Consider the following 19,064-nt stretch of genomic DNA (forward strand, 5'->3'; position numbering starts at 1 on the left):
CTCCACCATAAATTCAAAATAATATCCACATGACCTTGTAGAAAACTAAAGAGGAAGTTAAACCAATGTTGTATCAAACCATAATTCATAATCTCACAGAGGTCATTATTCACTCCCGCTCCGTCTTAACACTGACAGTTCCCCTACTCTTTAACTGCCGCCATCAACCGCAGTGTAATAACATACACTTTCATAAAAAAGACACACACAGTAATAAATTACTACGCAAATGCAAATATCTCATCAAACTATACAGCATGAACTTAACCGCTATCCTTGGAAATTTGTCCTGTCGCTGCAGGAGCACAGACACTGCAGGGAACAAGACAAGCCAGCGTTTGTATCCTGCTTTAGAAATGATGCCAACCCACTACCTGCTCACTCATCGGCACTGTCGTGGATAAATACATCAGTGTGAAATACCTCAAAAACTTTACATGCAAATGTGATGATGGGACTCAACCCAGATAAACGTCAAGCAGGTTCATCATCAAGAGTATCCTGCTTAATAATCTGATGTCTGATTTCATGATCAGCTCGAGAAACTGCTGCTGAGACTGATCTAGCAGATGCTGGTTTAAATGGGAGAGATCAAGAAAAAACATGAAAAGTCACTTTTTTCTTTTTTTTTTTACGTACAAACACACTTTCCGCTGTGTAAAGATCTACCAATTTAATGAAGCCCAACCCAAGTTTGTTTTATGATGCAACTTTATATTCAACACAACAAAGATCAAGTGATCCAGCACTGAAAAGTTACTTAACTAAAATCTAAAATCACATTGGTAAAGTGCAGGTACATAACTGTGAAGCCAGAGAGTCATTGCTTAGTCTTACACATTTCCAGGGCACTTTTCTTAAGCAAAAAGATTACATTTATTGTTTGTATCTTTTCAATGTGTTTCTGAAAATGTGTACATATGTGCTCTGGTCCTTAATTGTGTTCATTTATTCTGATTGCACACGGAATTTGATTCTGGTTTAAAAGTAAATGCTTAAAGGAAAAGTATGCAGGATTTTCCTTTAAAAAAAGAAAAAAAACAGTGCGTAGACTCATGCAAAAGTATTCCCTCTCAACCATGACTTCCATCACTTATGAACCACTAGAAGTGTGTTGCAGTGTATTTTCTACTCATTTGGCTGTGTTCAGGGTGGACTCAGGTTTAAGCCTTTATACAAAGGCAGCGACCAAAAACCAGAATGTAAGCAGCAAGCATCCAAGAGGAGGCTTCAAAAATCCTGAACATACTACCAACAAAATGCAAATATTGCAAGCAAGAGTAAATATGGTGTTCACTGGCTTTCACTTTCAGCTACTGGGCATATTGTTCCCAAGCAATAATGTACAGTTCCTGCATAGAGCACCTTTAATTAGGTACTCACAGGTCAAATCAGCTAACTGAATGTCGGCCACGGTCTATGGTCACAGTGGAGATTCAGCAGGACACTGAGCTGGTCGTAGCACTTTCCCACCTCGTGGTTCAGCAACTTGAAACTCTGAATGTGATCTTTGACTAGCTCGCCCTCGCTCTCACACACACGCTCCTTGTCTTTGTATTGGCTTTGATAAAAGGGCTGGGAGGTGGGGAAGGGAGTAGCGGAGTGTGTCAGCTCCTGGAGTAGGCTTACTGTGCTGGGAGATGCACTGGGCCATTACACACGACCTCTGACCCCAGCAGGCACCCTGAGGTGAAATGACGCGGGCCTGGTCTTACTCAGCTGGAACAAGGCAGAGGAGGAGGGAGGCACAGGGTGACTTTGTGTGCTGTTAGTAGCTGTGTATATGCATATATGTGTTTACGTGTGATCATACACGCACTGACGTGTGAGTGGTGTTCATCCCACCCCTCATAAAACAGACACCAGCTCCGTCCCAGGCACACTGGGAGCTGCAGGCCTGTCCTGTGGCTATGCAGATGTGACGACGGGTGTAAAATATGAATTTTAATCACAGCCACCTCCCTCCAATTACCAGCCAGCGACCCTGACGGGGATCAGTCTGCAGTCAGGAGGAGGGAATGACAACGCACACATACAAAAACTATGTCAGCTTTCATTTCTGCATAATATAAATGCAGACAATGAAGCAGTATGCAAAAGTTTGTAAGAGTCTGGTGCACGTTTTGTGCACAGTGATTTGCAGCATCATTATCGCTGTGTACATTTTAGTATAATGATTTCTGCTAGAAATTTTATGACTAAGCTATCGGCAATATCCGTTTTTATGTTAAATGGAGAGTTTTCCTGTTTTGCAAAATCTACACATTTAATGTCATATTAAAATATTTCTAGCAACTACAGCTTAAATGAATTTAATTGCAACTGTGTGAAACATTAACAGAATGTTTTTCTTTTGCTGTCAAGAATTGAGGAGGCTGCTCAATTTTGTTATTTTAAAGCAAAGTTCAGTTGTAAAAGATACAACCTCAAAATTGTATCAAAATATATTTTAGCCACAACACAACTTAGGTTTTTACTGAAGGACCCACTCTACTGAGTGAAAGAATTCTTGTTTCGCTATCAATATGTCTTCATCCTACTTTCAGTAAATAAAAGTTCTTATTTTTGACATAAAATCTTAATGAAATTAAGTGCAAACATGCTTGATGTTTTCGTTCGGAGTCTTGTTGTAAGAACGTACAAAAATGATTACTGAGTAATGTGATGTGTCCTCTGATGACTCAACCTAAAGTCTTGAGATTTATATGTACACTATACAGATAGAAGTCTACCTCGGAGACTCATGGAAAAGAAGTGCCAGGGTCACCAATAAAAGTTACAAGAACTAAAAAAATATAAATTAAGTAAATGCCGCTCCTGAACTACAGACTGACAACATTTCACAGATTAAGAAGATGTGAGGAACTCATGTAAAACCTGCTCACTGCTTGCCCCTCTACACATTAGCATAAACACACATGCACAGACAAAACACTTAATATTAGGGATTCTTAATTAGCGAGGAGTGTCTCCATCCTCTGGGTCCACATGCCACTCATCCACGGCTGTGACGAGTCTGTCCTCATTAGCATGACCCTCCTCCTCACTGTCCACTCCACTGCTCAACACACAACCACTCAAGCATGGACACCCTGCTAATTATGGCTTAATGTGTGTGTGTGTTTGTGTGCGTGAGTGCATGCGTGTGTGCACACCAATCAAAGGTACATGACTTGATGGATGACACTAACAGTCTGCTAAGAAAATAGAAAAAACTGCCATGTGCAAATGTTCTCAATTTATTACCATTTGTGGTTCTGCTCTTGGCAGCAATTAAGGACGAAGGATTATCAAATAATGACTGTGCTGCCTGTTTAAATTCTTATTTAGCTTTATTTATAACTGGATAAAGTCACAATTCTAGACTTTTTTTTGGTCTTTTTTAGTCAAATAAATAATTCTTAAAATCATTTTGTATCAATTTTCCTCCACTGAAGTATGTATTTATTATTGCTTTTACAAAATGAAATTGATCATAATTATTTCTTATGTGGAATATTGTTTTAACTCAATGTTAAATTGTTGTTGTTAATAATAATAATCTATCAATTCATCATGTTATTAATCATTTTATGGGTTAGGGTTAGCACAATGTTATGACTTGATCATGTTTTCACTATTATTATTATTACTCTGTATAATATAATAGTAGTAGCAGTAATAGTTATTTATTATCACCATCATCATTATTATCATTATTATTATTATTTATTATGTTGTAACTTGTGTCTAACTTGTCTGGTAACTTTCTGGGACATTTCAATCAAGTCAAGTTTAGTTTAATAGTCTTAACATCAGCTTGTATTTTGAATTTGATTTTTTTGAATGCTTTAAAACTTAATGTGAATACTTTTAATCTGAGCTTTTGGAGATAAAAGCTTAATTATTATCTAAATCAATGCTTCATTAGTTAATAAACCATTCTGATCAGCAACATAATGCAGCAGACCTGGCAGGTTTGGCGCAATTTGTGCTGCAAAGACGTCATAAACTTATCGCTGTGTTACCTATAGCTACATCTATTCTCCTTCAAAAGCCTCAGTGGCCCCACAGGAGAGGAGGAAAATACAGCTGATGGATGAAAAAATGGATCTCTTAATCATCAACAATTTGTATTTTCTGAAAATTTTACAAAAACATTTTCATCGACACAGGAAGTATTGGCTCAAAAACCCAATTGAACCACTTCCTTGCGAATTAATGAGGCCATAAAGTTCACTCACCAACTCCTGCTCAAGCGCACACACATTTATAAAGCTACACACTCATCATATCGCTGTTGAAAGCCGTATATAGGAGACAAGCTACAAAATAGGTGTTGACATTCATATGTAAATACAAAACCAGGGCGAGACTGCGTCCTCAGGCACCCACACGCTCCTTTGTTCGTCTCCAGTCAGATACACTCACCCAGAAACAATGAGGGGGAGAGCGGGGAGAGGAGGAGAGGGGTGGGGGGTAATGTGACCAATGCCAGGCCACCCTCCTGCTGAGGGGGGGTCACACCGGGAGGGTCAGAAGACATTGAAGAAGGTGAAAGGTCAGCAGCACATGAGTGTGAATGTGCTTCTAACTATTGTTTCCCACCAGAGTGTGTGCGTCTTATTTCCCAGCGCTGACATCACTCAGTAAAAGATCCCATTAGTGCTCTGTTAACCAAAATGCCAATAAAATTACCAACAATCAAAACTAAATTAAATAGTTATGCCCCAACTAAACTCTTAAATTTGTATGCTGAGGGAATTGCTATACACTCAGGGAATGGCGAAAAAGGATTACGAATTTGAAACTAAACGCAACATACAAAAGCTTTTTCTGTCGAATTCAATTGATGTAAAAGCGGGTTAAAGTGAGTCGGAGTTTTCTCACATGGTGTAAATGGCCACGTTACCACATGATTATGAAAGTCATTTGGAAAGGCTCTAAACATCTCTGAGCAATTTAGAAAATACTCAAGGACACATGAGGTAATCGCCTCGGGATGCCAACTGGCTCCAACGTGACAGTTACGATTAAAAAGATTTCCACATACCGCACGTCCACAAGCACACACAGAAAATATACACTTCCTCCACATGTACACGTACAGATTCATGCAAATAAACACACACATGCATATGACACGTATATACACACATCACGCTCACATCACAGATCTGACCTCCTCTGCGCACACACACACACTTGAGCTGACTCCTCTCACACACCCGCTCAGCCATTATAACCAGCATAAACAAGAATGACAAGTTGAGATTAATGAAGGGCCCAGCAGTGACAGACCAATTTAATTGTCAACCATGATGGCCATTGAACTCCACCAGTGTATTTATACAAGGTTACCGTAGTGCCTTAAAATGTTGCTAATTGATCATGACCAATAAGTAATTACAAAAACTGATAGTGTGTCCTTCCTCCACACGTGTCAAAGACACACACTGTCTCAGGGCAGCGAGGAGGGGGCGAGCAAGCCTGAGAATAATGAGTGAGAAGAGAGAGATTTGAGATAATGTGTGACATTTTATTGCTAGAGTCACGTCAGTGGAGGAACTTTATGCCGTAGTTGCAAAGGCAGCAGATAACACAGCGGCGGCTAATTTGCTACATTTTTTGGTTTTTGTTTCCAGTCAGTTTCATTTCTGTCTCGATGGAAGACAAGTGATGTGATTTTATACTTATTTGAAAGGCCTGAAATGGAATTTATATATTGCTGTACAGCACGTGTTGGATTTGTAAACATCTTTCTGCAAATGGCTTGAATTCGCTTAATTTTATCCGTCAATAAAATCCCTGTGTAAATGCTGTATAAATTCTGAGCAGACACAACTAAGAATATTAGCTGACCAAAAAATTGCATGCAGCAAGCTATGTGTAAACTGTATGATCAACGTGGAATATAACGTTTGTGGTGATTAATCACTCTCAGCCAATCACATCAATCGCCTCATACCTTAAAATAGTCACAGCGGCACAGGACAAAGATGGAAAAGTCACAACGTATGGCGTGTAGCATTAATATACCATTATATTACGGCACAAAAAAATATTGTAAAGTTGAATTTTGTTTGTGGGGATACAGAAATCTTTGTCTTAATTTTACCAAGCAGCCTGGTCTCAATCCCAGGGCGTTAAAATACGCCGCTCAGGCAGTGCCACTGCCGGGCGTCCAACCAACGACACTGTAAAATCATGCAGGTCATTATTAGACGGTCTGAGCAACAGACATCACAAAAGTCCGCTTAAGGCGGATGGTTCAAGCGAGCACAAGACTTTGGCCCAGGAGACCTGCGTTTATGTCCCTTATGAAACTAAAAGTCCAGGCTGAGTTATTTCTTCACGTATTCACGGGAGTCAAATGACTAACATCAACTACTGTTGCCTAAACCGAACCGACAACCCCTATTCGGTTACGTGAGTCGACTAGTGTTGCTACTGCCAACCCTGTCTGCGTCAAGATACAACGTCAAAGGCTGCTGGATGTTTTAAATATAGATGGCTACGGTGCTTCTGTAGTCAAAACAAAATGTTGACTACATGTAAAATAGTTAAAAAACAACAAACATGCGGTGAATAAATCATAAAAATCCAAGAAATGGGGCCAAGGTTTCTATGCGCATGCACACGTGCAGAAGGATTTGCAAATGAAGCTATGCAAATCCAACCACTGGATTTTACTATTGACTCAGCAATTATTGTGAACTTACAGACAGTTGAATAATGTAACATAATGTAAAACTCCAGGAGATTCTCACTTGGATTCTATTAAAAAATAACCAAGAAAATACAACACTTTGCCTCAAAAAATCTAATTTGATTAAGTTAAAGTACCTCGAAAGGTTGCAATATCGTCAGTAGTTGCAAAAAACAGTAAAACAGCATGGTTCATTTTTTCCTGCACATATTCAACAGCTACTGATTGAAAAAAAAAAATCTCCTTCATCTCTTACCTCTCACTTATTCTCCCTGCCAGCGTTGGTCTGATCCAGGCCCGGTTCCCAAGAGGTTTTTCTGGGTTATTCTAACCACTGAGAGCTGACAGTGGCCTTGGCTCCCTGGCTTGACTTCACGTCCTCCGCTGGCAGCCCAAGGCCTGGCTCACTGGGAAGGAATGTGTGAGAGAAAGACAGTGTAAATAAATACTGTAGGGTCGAACAGTGACACCACAGCCAGAGGAGACCCCGGTGTCAGAGAGGGAATTTAAAAAAGATCTTAGCAGCTGGAGAGCATATTGAAAACTATTTTAGCCACCTGTTTTATTTGTAAAATGTATATTGGGTATCATTTGTATCAGATATGAATAGCTGATATAAATCCAGTCTCTTTTTGTCACACACACACCGTCTACTCGAATCAGTTCAATGGACAAATGTGAGTTAAATGTAAAGTTAAATATACATCTGCACATGTGTGCATGACATTTACAGAAAATAATATCAAACACATGCTGGTAATCAGAGTCTGTCTTCCGTCAAACTGATGTGTCAAACTAAGAGTCACTTTTCTGATTGATACACCGACGGACAGTCACATTTGGGCCTTTTCTGACATACAGTGTGGGACTTTTCATGCAAACTAAGAAGTCCCACGCACTAAAATCAAGAATTAAATAGGGTAGTTCTTTGTGCAAATGTTTTTTTAATTTCCAACACATCTCAAGACTGTGAAGGTTAGACAAATTAGACGAGTAACAAAGTGACGGCTTGGTTTGAGACACAATTTCCACATGCCACAACACAACAAGCTGTTGTGTGAATGTGATGTTTAAATGCCGGAAAAGGAGACGAGCAGATAGAAAGCACCAGAAAGGCAAGACACCTGTTTCTAGTTGATTTGATTAACGTTTCTTTCCCCCAAGTTTCTACTTTAGCACATATTTACAAAAACAGTTGCGTTTTTGTTTCTTTAGTTTGCTCTCTCTCTTCCCCACTTTGTCTTTATCTATGTCATTTTGAGTCACTGGAAAGTCAGTTAAGACATAATGTCAAAAAGCTAATATCTATAATTGCAACATCTTGTGTCTTCCTGTATTCTTAATAAATGTTGCTCACACGCTGTTGCAGTCTTGGGGCTTTTGTTTGACCACTTAGTGACGTTCAGCACTGCACGCAAGGCACATAATATAAACAGTTTGCAAAATGGTTCAAATCTACTTAACACAATAACAAGAAAGTAAACTCTCAGTGCCAAAAAGGCGTCCAGTGTAATCACCACCATACTTAGTAACCCAGTTTTAGCTGACACAAGTAAACATCATAAGTGAAGCAGAACAATCTGTGCAAAGAGGTATTATGTCATTTATCAGGAAATTGTATGAAAACTCCCAGCACTTCCACAATCACAGGGAAATAAAGCCCATTAAATCTGATCAAAATGTTAAGTAAAGAGTAATAAATGACTGTGAGATTTGAGAGGAAACAGAATTTCTGGTTGCTTTTCAATCGACATACTTTTAATGTTTTCACTTGAGAAAAAAATGTGTTTTTCAAGTTTTCTTATCACACCATCCTCCTCAAGTCTTTGCCAAGGTCAAAAAAGGACAGAATTTGTTTCCATAACAGCAAGATTTATGGCCTGCAAACACACAAACAGTATAATACAGGTATTTTATGATCTGGGACAGTAAGATCTGTGAGATTATAATAAACTTATGCTTGCTCCTATATTGAGCAGTTTACAGTGGCACTGAAACATCTTTATATTGCTTCACACAGAGTGTTTCTGTTAACTGCTTATTTGAGGCAGCAGGGCTGTTCAGTCACAGGGTATCAGTGGTCAGTAAAAGTTTAAACTACACGAGACTGAAATCAGGATTTGGATACTTGATCTGGACGTGACAGTTTGAATGGCAGCCACTTATGCCCATATAAGGTCATGAATGATGCAGCAGCCGTGCGCACAGAAAGTTCGATGGGAACTCATTAAAAAAGACCCCGTCTTCCTCTCCCACTGTTTATAATGTAAATGACAACTTTAAGTGAAAATCATATGTCACACTCTGCATGGAGCGTGATCTCTGTGACACACTTTAAATGTCACTGCCAGATCCGGTGTTTTGTTTGGATTTGACACATATCTCTGCTACGTGAAGTTGCCGCTGAGTTTATATTAAGAAAAGAGAGCAGGTGTTACAACTGGGAAGTGTGTATGAGAAGATCACAACAGATGAAAAATATGTAGGTATTATTGTAACACCTTTTTGGGACATTGGAAAGAAACAGAGAAGCAGACATTCAGGTGTTGATTTTAAGCATCCTTACAGCTGTGGAAGCAGAAAAGAATAATGTGGTTTGAGCCAAATAACTGCACAGAGATACATCGTGGTGTACGGTTTTTCTCCTCTAAGTGAACTGTGATGAGGTCTACATGAGGCTCTGACAGGAAGCTACAGTCTGAGCTGATGCTCACATTTAAACACATTTTCTGATTATAAAGATCTGACAGAGTCACAGATAAATCAGCTGTAAAAATGTAACTTGGGTTTTTTTTCTTGTATGCATTAGTTATGGCCCTGCTTCGCTCTCACTGTCCAGGCCTCTCGCCAGAATTGCTGGTATTGTACATTTCTGCAAACCACAGATACGCAACACATCACAGCGTTTCCAGTGCTGTTTTTAGCATCAAACATAAGTGTTTTTTAAGCAAAGCTTTGCATCATTTCCTGCAGTGACTGAGCCACAAAAACCTGGCTATTTTTCAGTTTTGCATTGCTGCATTTGTTCAGCTAAAGCTGGTTATTTTTTAGCGAAGAATCGAATTGTTTCCTTCAGCCATTGTGCAGCCAAACCCAAGTGTTTTTATTGCTATCAAACATGGGTGTTTTTTGGGGTTAGCAGCCATTTTGCGTATATTTTAAACAAAAATGTGACCTTTTCCCACTTATAACCAAACAGTTTTTGTGCCTGAACATAATCCCATGTTTACCACAGTATTGTTTAAACATATTTGCCCTATAATAACCTACAAATGTTACATATCCGTGATTTGCAGAAAGGTACAATGCCAACATTTATTCTGGTAATCTGGTTGCACTGTCTGAACCAAAGACACACTCCAGTTTTTAACAGTTGTCAAAAACTTTGAAGAATGACAAAACTTTATACAACAAAGGCACCTCTGAGCTCACATCAAGTTTGTTTGCAAGATTTGTTCCCCCCTAAACAGCGATGCAAAACTTTTATACTACAAAGTAGCTCACATTCAAAAAAACACACTAAAGGTGTGATTGCACCTTTAGATGTTATGAATTCCGATTAATTAAAGTAGCGACACATTCAGATCCAAGCAGCTGATAAACATCACCTCCATATATCACTCTGTAAACATCTTTTCCAATAGGAGTCGTGACATCACTCATATCTCAGCAGCAAATGCACAACACTGATATTGACATGCATCGTTAAAAACTGCTCATGACACTCCTGAAGTTTCCTCGGGGTCCGCTGTTAGCGTAAAGGCTAATGATATCTAGGGGGCTGGGTGTGTGCGCACCTGCTGACACGGGTGCACGTGGGGGGGTAAAAGGTGTTCACCCTACTTGCTGAGTTGATAGGAACCTCTGCAGACACCTAAGCTGAGGAGGGAGGGTGTGACCTCACCGCTGACATGGGGGTTGGCACCTGTCACACACATTAACACTCACACATGCAAAACACACAGACTTGCATGTATAAATGACAATTGCACAAAGGCAACGTCCAAAACGCTTCCATCTACACACAAACACACTCTGTCTGCCACCTCCAGCTCTCCTGTTGGCAGCCGGCTGGCGAGCACAGTGGGCAGCGTCAGATAAGAGGATACACGCGGGCTATGTTTCACGGTAAGGTGTGTAACAACAGAGGAAATCAGGGAGCTGATTAAAGTCTCGCCAGGTAAATAAAACATTAGGACATCCATTCTGAGAGACCGAGGTAATTAGTGCATGTCTTCGGTTTAAGTAGAGGAATGTAAAGTAACAAGAGCCACAAAGGAATTCTTTAAAGACTAAAGGAAAGTGTAAGTAATGGAGAGGGACGCAAAGTTGCAAAATGACAAAAAAGCTAAATTGAGAATCATCAATCAAACCTCTGCAAGCCTCGATCATCCAAAGTAAGCGCTTTGGAAAATATTAAACTTTGCAAATCATTCATCAAGACATCAGTGTGCGTCTGAGGTTTGCACAACTGATCGCGACTTTAACAGTAAAAAATATCCACAGAGCATATCAAGACGGTACGGAGCTGCCCAGAATCTTTAATGACATAGCAACGTTTAACGCCGAGGACACATCCTAATACATTCTTAAACATAATCTGTTTCACATTGTTGCTCGTTGCTATTAGTGTTTCCTTCCGATGTTGCCAACACAAATTGGTTGTATCACCAGCTTCATGAAGCCGAGGAAAAGCAACAGAGACAGAGAGGTGAAAAGTGAAAAAAGATAGATGAGCCAAAACCAATTCGGTCTCCGTAGCTCTCTTGATGATCCAAAATAAGCACTTGACCAAAGCTAACATCACAGACTGGAGCTATATTTATGGTGCAGATAAAATATTTATACAGTGAGTCATAAAGTCTGGTCCTGGAAAACAGCTGCAGGGGTATTAGAGACTGCGAGATTTTGGCAATTAAAATACTTCTTTTCTCTAGCAGGATATGCAGTTACATATGGTTTGATATTTGGGTAAGGAGGGTGAAAAAACAGCTTCACGCAACATCTGCACTGACATCTCTCCAAATGGCTTTCATAGTGTACTTTTAGGTGTCGTATTATTATTATTTTTGTCTGTACATACAGTAAGTAAATAAGGAGCGGTCCTTAAAGGGATAGTTCACCCAAAAAGCTAGAAGAAGTACGAGGAGCCTGTAAGAGAACGCAGCTCCCACATTAGCCAACATTTAAATTCCACTGTGGAAATTTGAAAGCACAGAGCAAGACGAAAGTGAAATATTATATCAGCTAATCCTGTGACTGGTTGGAAAAGCATATTGTAAAGAGACATGCTGCATCTGAGGAAGCACCTGATTGCTCGGTGGAAACACCAAACAGGGCTGTGCAGTTATGGCCAAAATGGCAATCATAACAACTTTAATCAGTATTGAGAATGAAATTATTTATCATGATTATTAATTGATTTTAGGCACAAAATATCTTTTGATTGCACTTTCACATATAAATAAAAGCACTGCTTTCATTTGTATGCTATGCTACACTCCTGCTAGTTAATTCAGTATATCTCCTAGTAGCAAAATATAAATGAAAGTGTTGTTGGACGCATGTCTCTGGACACATGTAATGCGATTGCACTGGTTATTTCAGTCAGTCTTTGTGATCTGGATAAATACACTGATGTTGCACAAGTACGAGGATTCAGTGACCACTGGTGATATTTTCTTCTTGGCCTTAATGTGATCATTGTTCTGTATTTTGGGGTATTACAAAAAAATTTTTTAAAGCTCTACGCCGTCTGGTCTAGATATTTTGTTTTCAATTTGCCCGTCTGCTCTCTGTCGTATAGTAGTCCTGTACTCTTTTCACAGGCAGCACCAAGGCGGTTTGTTAAGAAGTGCTTCATTTGGAAAGTAGTAGAGTTTTGAAAGCATGCGTTTTAAATGTCAATATTGCAAACAATCACTTTCATTTGATTATGGAAAGCCAAAATCTTGACTGACATTAATATTCATTAACTGTGCAGCCCGAGCGCCAAATAATTCTTAGGTGAAGCACCCGCCTAAAACGAAAATTACGAGAAAAAAACCCGCTGATTCTGAGATGCACAGATCAAACTCCTTAAATTTATTTATCACAGGCTGAAAGAGAAAGCATGAAAAAAAAATCTCTTATCAGGAAGTCTTTGTCTTCCTTGGCTCGCTAAAACTGCACAGCAGCTCTGCTTTAAAACTCGATCTTTAGTGAATAATGGATCGCGGCACTATCGAATACAGAGAGGAGGATCAACCTCGGGATCCCAGACTAAACATTGGCCTCGACGCAGGGATGAGTTATGTCTATTCCAGTCTATGGTTTCTTGATTTTGAATGAAAAGCAGCTAATTAGAGATAAATAAATCATGCCGGGCTATCGGTGGCTGTAGGGCCGGTGTTTGGTGTCGGTTAGTAGATCTAAGACACGGCGAGGTCCAGATTAAAGTTAATAATGGAAAAGTCAGCGGTTCAGGTGCTCTTAGTACACACAGACGACATCCAGCTACACTGCTAACAACATGTCTTCTTTGTTGCTGCTTGCTAGCATGACAATGTTTAATGAATCTAATTATACTGTTGAGCAGTTTGTCATGCACTTTACTTAAACTACATGGCCAAAAGTGTGTGGACACCCCATTCACATGATTTATTTATTTATTTTTTATATGTTTAGGCCCATTACTTCCAATTAAGGCCAGAGGGAAAACAGTTTTTTTATGCACTGGTCAGTTTTGAGATTTTGGGCTGGTTTGCATCCATATCATGACCTCCTTCAGACTAGATGAAAGAAAACCTTCAAAATACCTATTTATGTGTTCATTTTAGTTCAGATTTCTGTCCCAGATATGTTTGCAAAAGCACGTATATAAATGCTTAATGTTTCATTTGCATTTTTGAAAAAAAAAAAAATAGTTGTCTTACTGTAAGTACTCAGCTGGCTAGGTTTAATGGTGATATATACATTTTTTGTTTAAAATGTACAGGATTTTACAATTCATATCTCTAAAGACAGTTTTCTCAAAATGAGTTTTTCTCAAACTCTGAGCCAAAAAATTTCTACTTTAGTAGCACTAACTTACAAACATTTTACTCATATATGTTTCAAAGCCTGATTTATACAACATTTATTCCAAAAAACATGGGGAAAAATGAATTTCTATGGCAGTTGGTGGTATTTTCTGATTTAAGGAGTGATAAAAAGATCTGAAATTCTCTCTTTAAAATGCTTTGAATCTAATATGACAACAACTTTGTGACAACAGTTTGAGGAGCGCCCTCTCAGGTTTCAACATGTTTATGCCACTGCACACAAAGCTGGGTCCATAAAATAAAAGTTGTCTTATTTTGGTGTGGGATAACTTGAGTCTTAAACTCAATGTCACAGGACACCTTTGGGATAAACTGGAACGTCAGCCGTGAGCTCGGCCTTATCACCCAACATCACTGGCCGACCTCACTAACGTTCTTGTGGCTAAATGGGAGCAAATCCCTGCAGCCAGGTTCCAAAAATCGTGTGTCCAGATACATTTAATCACATAGTGTATTCAGACAAGGCGTAAAAGCTGGTACAGCTAATATTATCATCATTATCATCATTTTACGCATCGCAGTAGAATAAGAAATTCACACTGGGTTTGCCAAGTATTTAAATCTTATGTATTTACATAACTTAAGCAATTTAAAGTGTCAAGCTCACGGAGTCTGCATTAAAAGCATCTTTGAAGGGCTCTGTATGTCTAGTCTTCTGTAGCAATGATTCACAGACAGACCTCATTTAACTTTCTGCTTTCAAATGCAGCACAAAATGAGACAAAATACCACCAAGATCCAGAGGGGCGTTATGGAAATGGAGGGAAGAATCAGGTCATGTTTGATATTATGCACAATATGTACAGAGGGACGGGAGACAAAAAAGAGCATTAATGCAACTATTAAGAGACTCTTTCCCCAGTCTTATTCATTAAACATCGAAAGTTCTCACACTCGCAGTGAATTCCCCCCTTGAGATGAAATTCTAATGTGATATTAAGGGAACTGGGACAATGGCAGCCTATTACCATGAAGCCGAGGCAGGCAGGCGGCCATGTCCTCCGTATGTAAACACGAACAGAGCAGAAGACGTTACAAGATGCAAGAGCTGACGATGTCTCACAGCAAGCGCTGCGAGTACAGCTCTCAAGAGTGCAGCAATTTTTTTTGGATCTGTGTTCACAGGGCTTGTACGTTTGTTTGTATGAGTAGAGGCTGAAATTGCAGATTTAGTCAAGTGAGGATCGGCGCTCAAGAAGCACTCACGCTGCATTAAGCAGAGAGAGGTGAGGGCATCCGGCTGGTTACACAGTTCACCTCACCTGACATTGTATGCCTATTAATGTAAATTTTATGCTACATTTTTGGTTTTAATGCAGGTATGAAGCTGCTCAACCAGCAAATACTGCAGCTATATTTCTCATTTAGGTCTAGCATGAATTAAACTGTGTGTTTTAGTGTGCATATACTCACAAAAAGCAGTGTGAGCCGCCGTTACGATTTCCCATCCTCTCATCACCTTTGGAGTGAAAAGTTTATCACCTTGGAAACACATCTACAAGCAACACGTCTCTTACTATCTCCCGACTCTGCAAAAAGAAGAAAAAAAGCCAATTAGATGAAGACAAACACATGTTGTTTGTTAGTTAAAACAGCACACAAATCTCACAAAGTACCGCTGCTGTCAAGCCTTTTCGGTGCGCTTTTAACATAATTAACCAAACATCTGTTGTTATCCTGGAATTTCATGAGAAGAGCAGTGCAGCGCAGAGTTTTCATTCAGTCGCATGCAAAACTTAAAGCTGCCCTGATCAGTATTTATAACAAAAGGTGTCGCTCATAGTGAAAAATCCTCAAAAAATTATCAACGACCCCCCAAATTCCTCAGTTTCACAAAGCATTTAAAATATTTTAATCCAATTGTTTAGATTTCATGGACATTAACTTGACTGGCTTTCCTCTCACAATCATCACACTTGTCTCCAGAGGCAGCAGGCGGCTCATAAAGCCACCAAACACTTTATGTCCAGCACCAAACAAAGACCACAACTCAAAGGTAACAGGTGATATTCCCGTCAGGAGTTGGTGGAGATCAGTAGACACCTAAATAGAGAATATGATTATATGAATATATGACTTGTTTTCGTCTGGTGGCCACTGGCACAATTCTTAAAAACAGTGAGAAAAAGAGGGATGACTGGCTGCTCTGCATCGTTGAATGTGGATCAAAAACTTGTGTATCCAGGCACTCCAAAAATAGAAACTGAGGAAAGATTATTTTAAAAAAACAAATGTGTGTCTGCCATATGAACTTTGTAAGGTGACCGTATGTCAATATGTGGTTTAAAACTTATTTCATTGCACCCATGTGACAAAAAGCAGGTTTGAATCCAACTGCAAAAACTTGAGAAGTTAGTTTTGTCTTATTTCACACACAAAGTTATGCTGATTCAAATATTGTTTGTTTCTGAATTTCTCACTACTAGGTGAGTTTTGCCTGATTAGAAAAAAGAAAACCTGTTGTTTTTTTTTACCTTCATTAACCTTTTGACACCTTTTAAATTGGCCTGATTTCTGTTAAAAATAGGGAAAAACTGCAATGAGGAAATAGTCAAAAGTAAAAGAAAATCACCTTAAGCGTTGCAAACAAACAAACAGGAGGGAAAGTTGAAAGAAAAAAAGGAAATAACCTTTCATGCATGTCTAACATGCAGTCTAACATTACTCTGTCATGCAGACCAAACTGTGTTTTTACCTCCTAGTTTAGGTTGAAAAATGTTCTCCTGAATTGTGAATTTACCTTTGCTGTGCCTGTTTTTATCACCTCATCTGTGTTAAATCAAGCCTTGGAAAAACCTCAACAGGATTTAGACCACATAGCAGACAATCTGCATATCTAATTCCACATTTATTCCTTTAGTTTGTCTCAGCAGGATAGCTCAACTTCACCTCTCCAGCTGACTGTGGATGAAACACTGACCCAGATACAGATATAAGCACCAGACTTCACCTTCTCTCCTGGTTCTCTGTCTAACAGTCTGCGTCTTGGAGGCTGATAGTGGAATCAATGACCATCTCCAAGTGTGATACTGGCAGCCAAATGTCAGCCGGCTCTACTGCAAACCCTTCTTCCACTGCTTAATTTATTACGTTTAGATTAAATCCGGTGAAATTCAATATTTTAATTGAATGTTTAGAGCCTGAGTGTTCAGTGATAAATTTCCATTGGCGCCCTGCGCTCCACTATCATGTTTCTCGGCCTAATTACATTTGCATAAATGATGTTCGTCATTATTATCACGGGCTGGGTAGGCACTAGAGGGGTGAAAGAAGGAGGTGTGCAGTGTGAAGGGGCAAGGGCGTGTTGAGAGGACACTGGCATCGATGATTTTTTTTTTTTTTTAACATGTGATGACCCACAAAAGTGCCGAGGATACACATCTCTGCAGTGAGGAGTGGAGTGAGAGTGGAAGGTTTCCATCCAAATGAGGTTTCCAAGAAGCAAGCATTGGCAATATCAAGTCTCAACCGCTGACGTGAATGACTAAACGGCAACCTCAAACAGAGCAGAGCCAAACTATCAGTCTGTGACCTACTGTCTGGGATCAATGAAAAATAAATTTATCTCATCTTGATAATGTCAGGCAAACCTAATGTAAAGACTGTACAGTTTATTATGAGTTGACCTTTATCTTGTTGTTCATTTATCATTGTTACACGCAGGAGAGCTCAAGAAATGCAACACTTTATCATTTAGAGGGTAGAAAAGTTACAAAAGTTAAACCTGCATTAATCAATATATTTGATACTGAATTGTAATCTTTTGATACCTGAGCAAATTGGTTTGATTTCTTTCAGAAACAGCAGATTAACAAGAAATGGAAGAAATTAGTGAAAACTTACAAGAACTTTGACTGAAAATAAGCAAAAAAGAAATGAAAAAAGAAAAGAATAAAAGAACAAAATGATATAAAAAAATTAAAAAAATTTTTTTTTTTTGTATTTTTTCCTCAAAAATAATTTAAATACATAATTAATAGCATAAAATACAGGTTTATGGACTTGTGTTTTTTTCAAATATCGAATAAAAACCACCCACCTCCTGAGGGGAAAGAAAGAAGAAAAAGACATCAAGAAAGAACAAAAATAATAATGATTAATAGCATCACAAACAGAATTTGAAATATATTATTAATGGCATCATAAATATAGGTTTCTTAACATCCCCCCGTATGTTTTGTTTATTTAATTAAATATCTAATACCATCCCCACATCCCCCTTCCTGAAAACTTACAAAAAAATTGCCTGAAAATACGCACAAAAATAATGAAAAAAAAGAAGAAAATGACATCAAGAAAGACAGAAAGAAGAAGAAGCAAAAAAAAAAAAAGGTTCCTTTTTTCTATAATGTATTTTTAAAAATGCATAATTAATAGCATAATAAATATAGGTTTCTGGACATTTTTGCCGATTGTTATAATATCTAATAACACCCCAGCAGTTTTCTGGGCATTTCTTGCTAAGCTGCTCTGGTTTATGCTGTGTTTTTGACAGAAATCAAACCAATATTCACAGGTTTCAGAAGTTTAAATGCTGGTTTAAGACATCTAAATACAGTACAAAAAACTGATGTCAATCCAGGTGTTAAAGGGTTAAGAAAGGAAGCAATTTCCAGCAAAGAAAGATTCTGATAAACACATTTTGAACATTTCCTGTCCAGCATCAAATAAAGACAGAGTTAGCAGCTAGCAAACAGTCAACTAGAAACTGAAGAGCACATTTTCCCAAAAGTTAGGAGAGACAGAAATATAGCTAAAAGGTGATTAAGTGTCAGACTTATATCTCTCAGGTGGCCACAGACATGAGTCCAAATTAATGCTAAAGCTACTCCATGTCTACCTGTTATGCTAGCAGTCAAATGTTTGCTAACAGTGCTAACAGGGGTCCTTCTGTCAGGGCTAAAATCTGAAGATATTTCCGACTTACATTTATCAGGTGGGCAGAAACACGACTCCAAACAAATGCTTATCTCACTCCATGTGTGCTATTTGTGAAAAAACAGTAACTTTTGGGCTAACAATGCTAACACAAGGCCTCACCATACAACTGTGAGCAACAAGCAAACACAAGACCGGCAAACAGAAGCCCCTCCCACAACCACCCCTTTATATACCCTCCAAAAAATTGAACTGGACTGTACCAACAGCAGGGGGGGTTCAGAATACACATATAACCTTGTCTAAGTTTATATTCAACAAGATATAATAGATAAAACTTTCAACACAACCATAACACAACCAAGCATCCATGTAACTAGCAACTTATGGAAAACATACTTTTTAAAAACACAAAT

General features: G+C 38.8%; 1 long non-coding RNA gene across 1 annotated transcript in view; it reads right to left on the bottom strand.

Annotated features, from left to right (window-relative positions):
* The window catches only part of LOC148187657 (uncharacterized), a 65,838-nt gene extending 46,999 nt beyond the window's left edge, over positions 1-18,839 (bottom strand). Inside the window, exons 1-3 of the long non-coding RNA XR_015778389.1 lie at positions 18,698-18,839; positions 15,184-15,299; positions 6,945-7,095 (exon numbers count right to left, since the gene is read on the bottom strand). This is a non-coding gene — a long non-coding RNA (uncharacterized LOC148187657). The remainder of the gene's footprint in view (positions 1-6,944; positions 7,096-15,183; positions 15,300-18,697) is intronic.
* Positions 18,840-19,064: the final 225 nt, after the last annotated feature.

Source organism: Plectropomus leopardus, chromosome 13 (assembly GCF_026936395.1).
Source record: "Plectropomus leopardus strain MGB_pleo_1.0 chromosome 13, ASM2693639v1, whole genome shotgun sequence".
NCBI classification, from domain to species: domain Eukaryota; kingdom Metazoa; phylum Chordata; class Actinopteri; order Perciformes; family Serranidae; genus Plectropomus; species Plectropomus leopardus.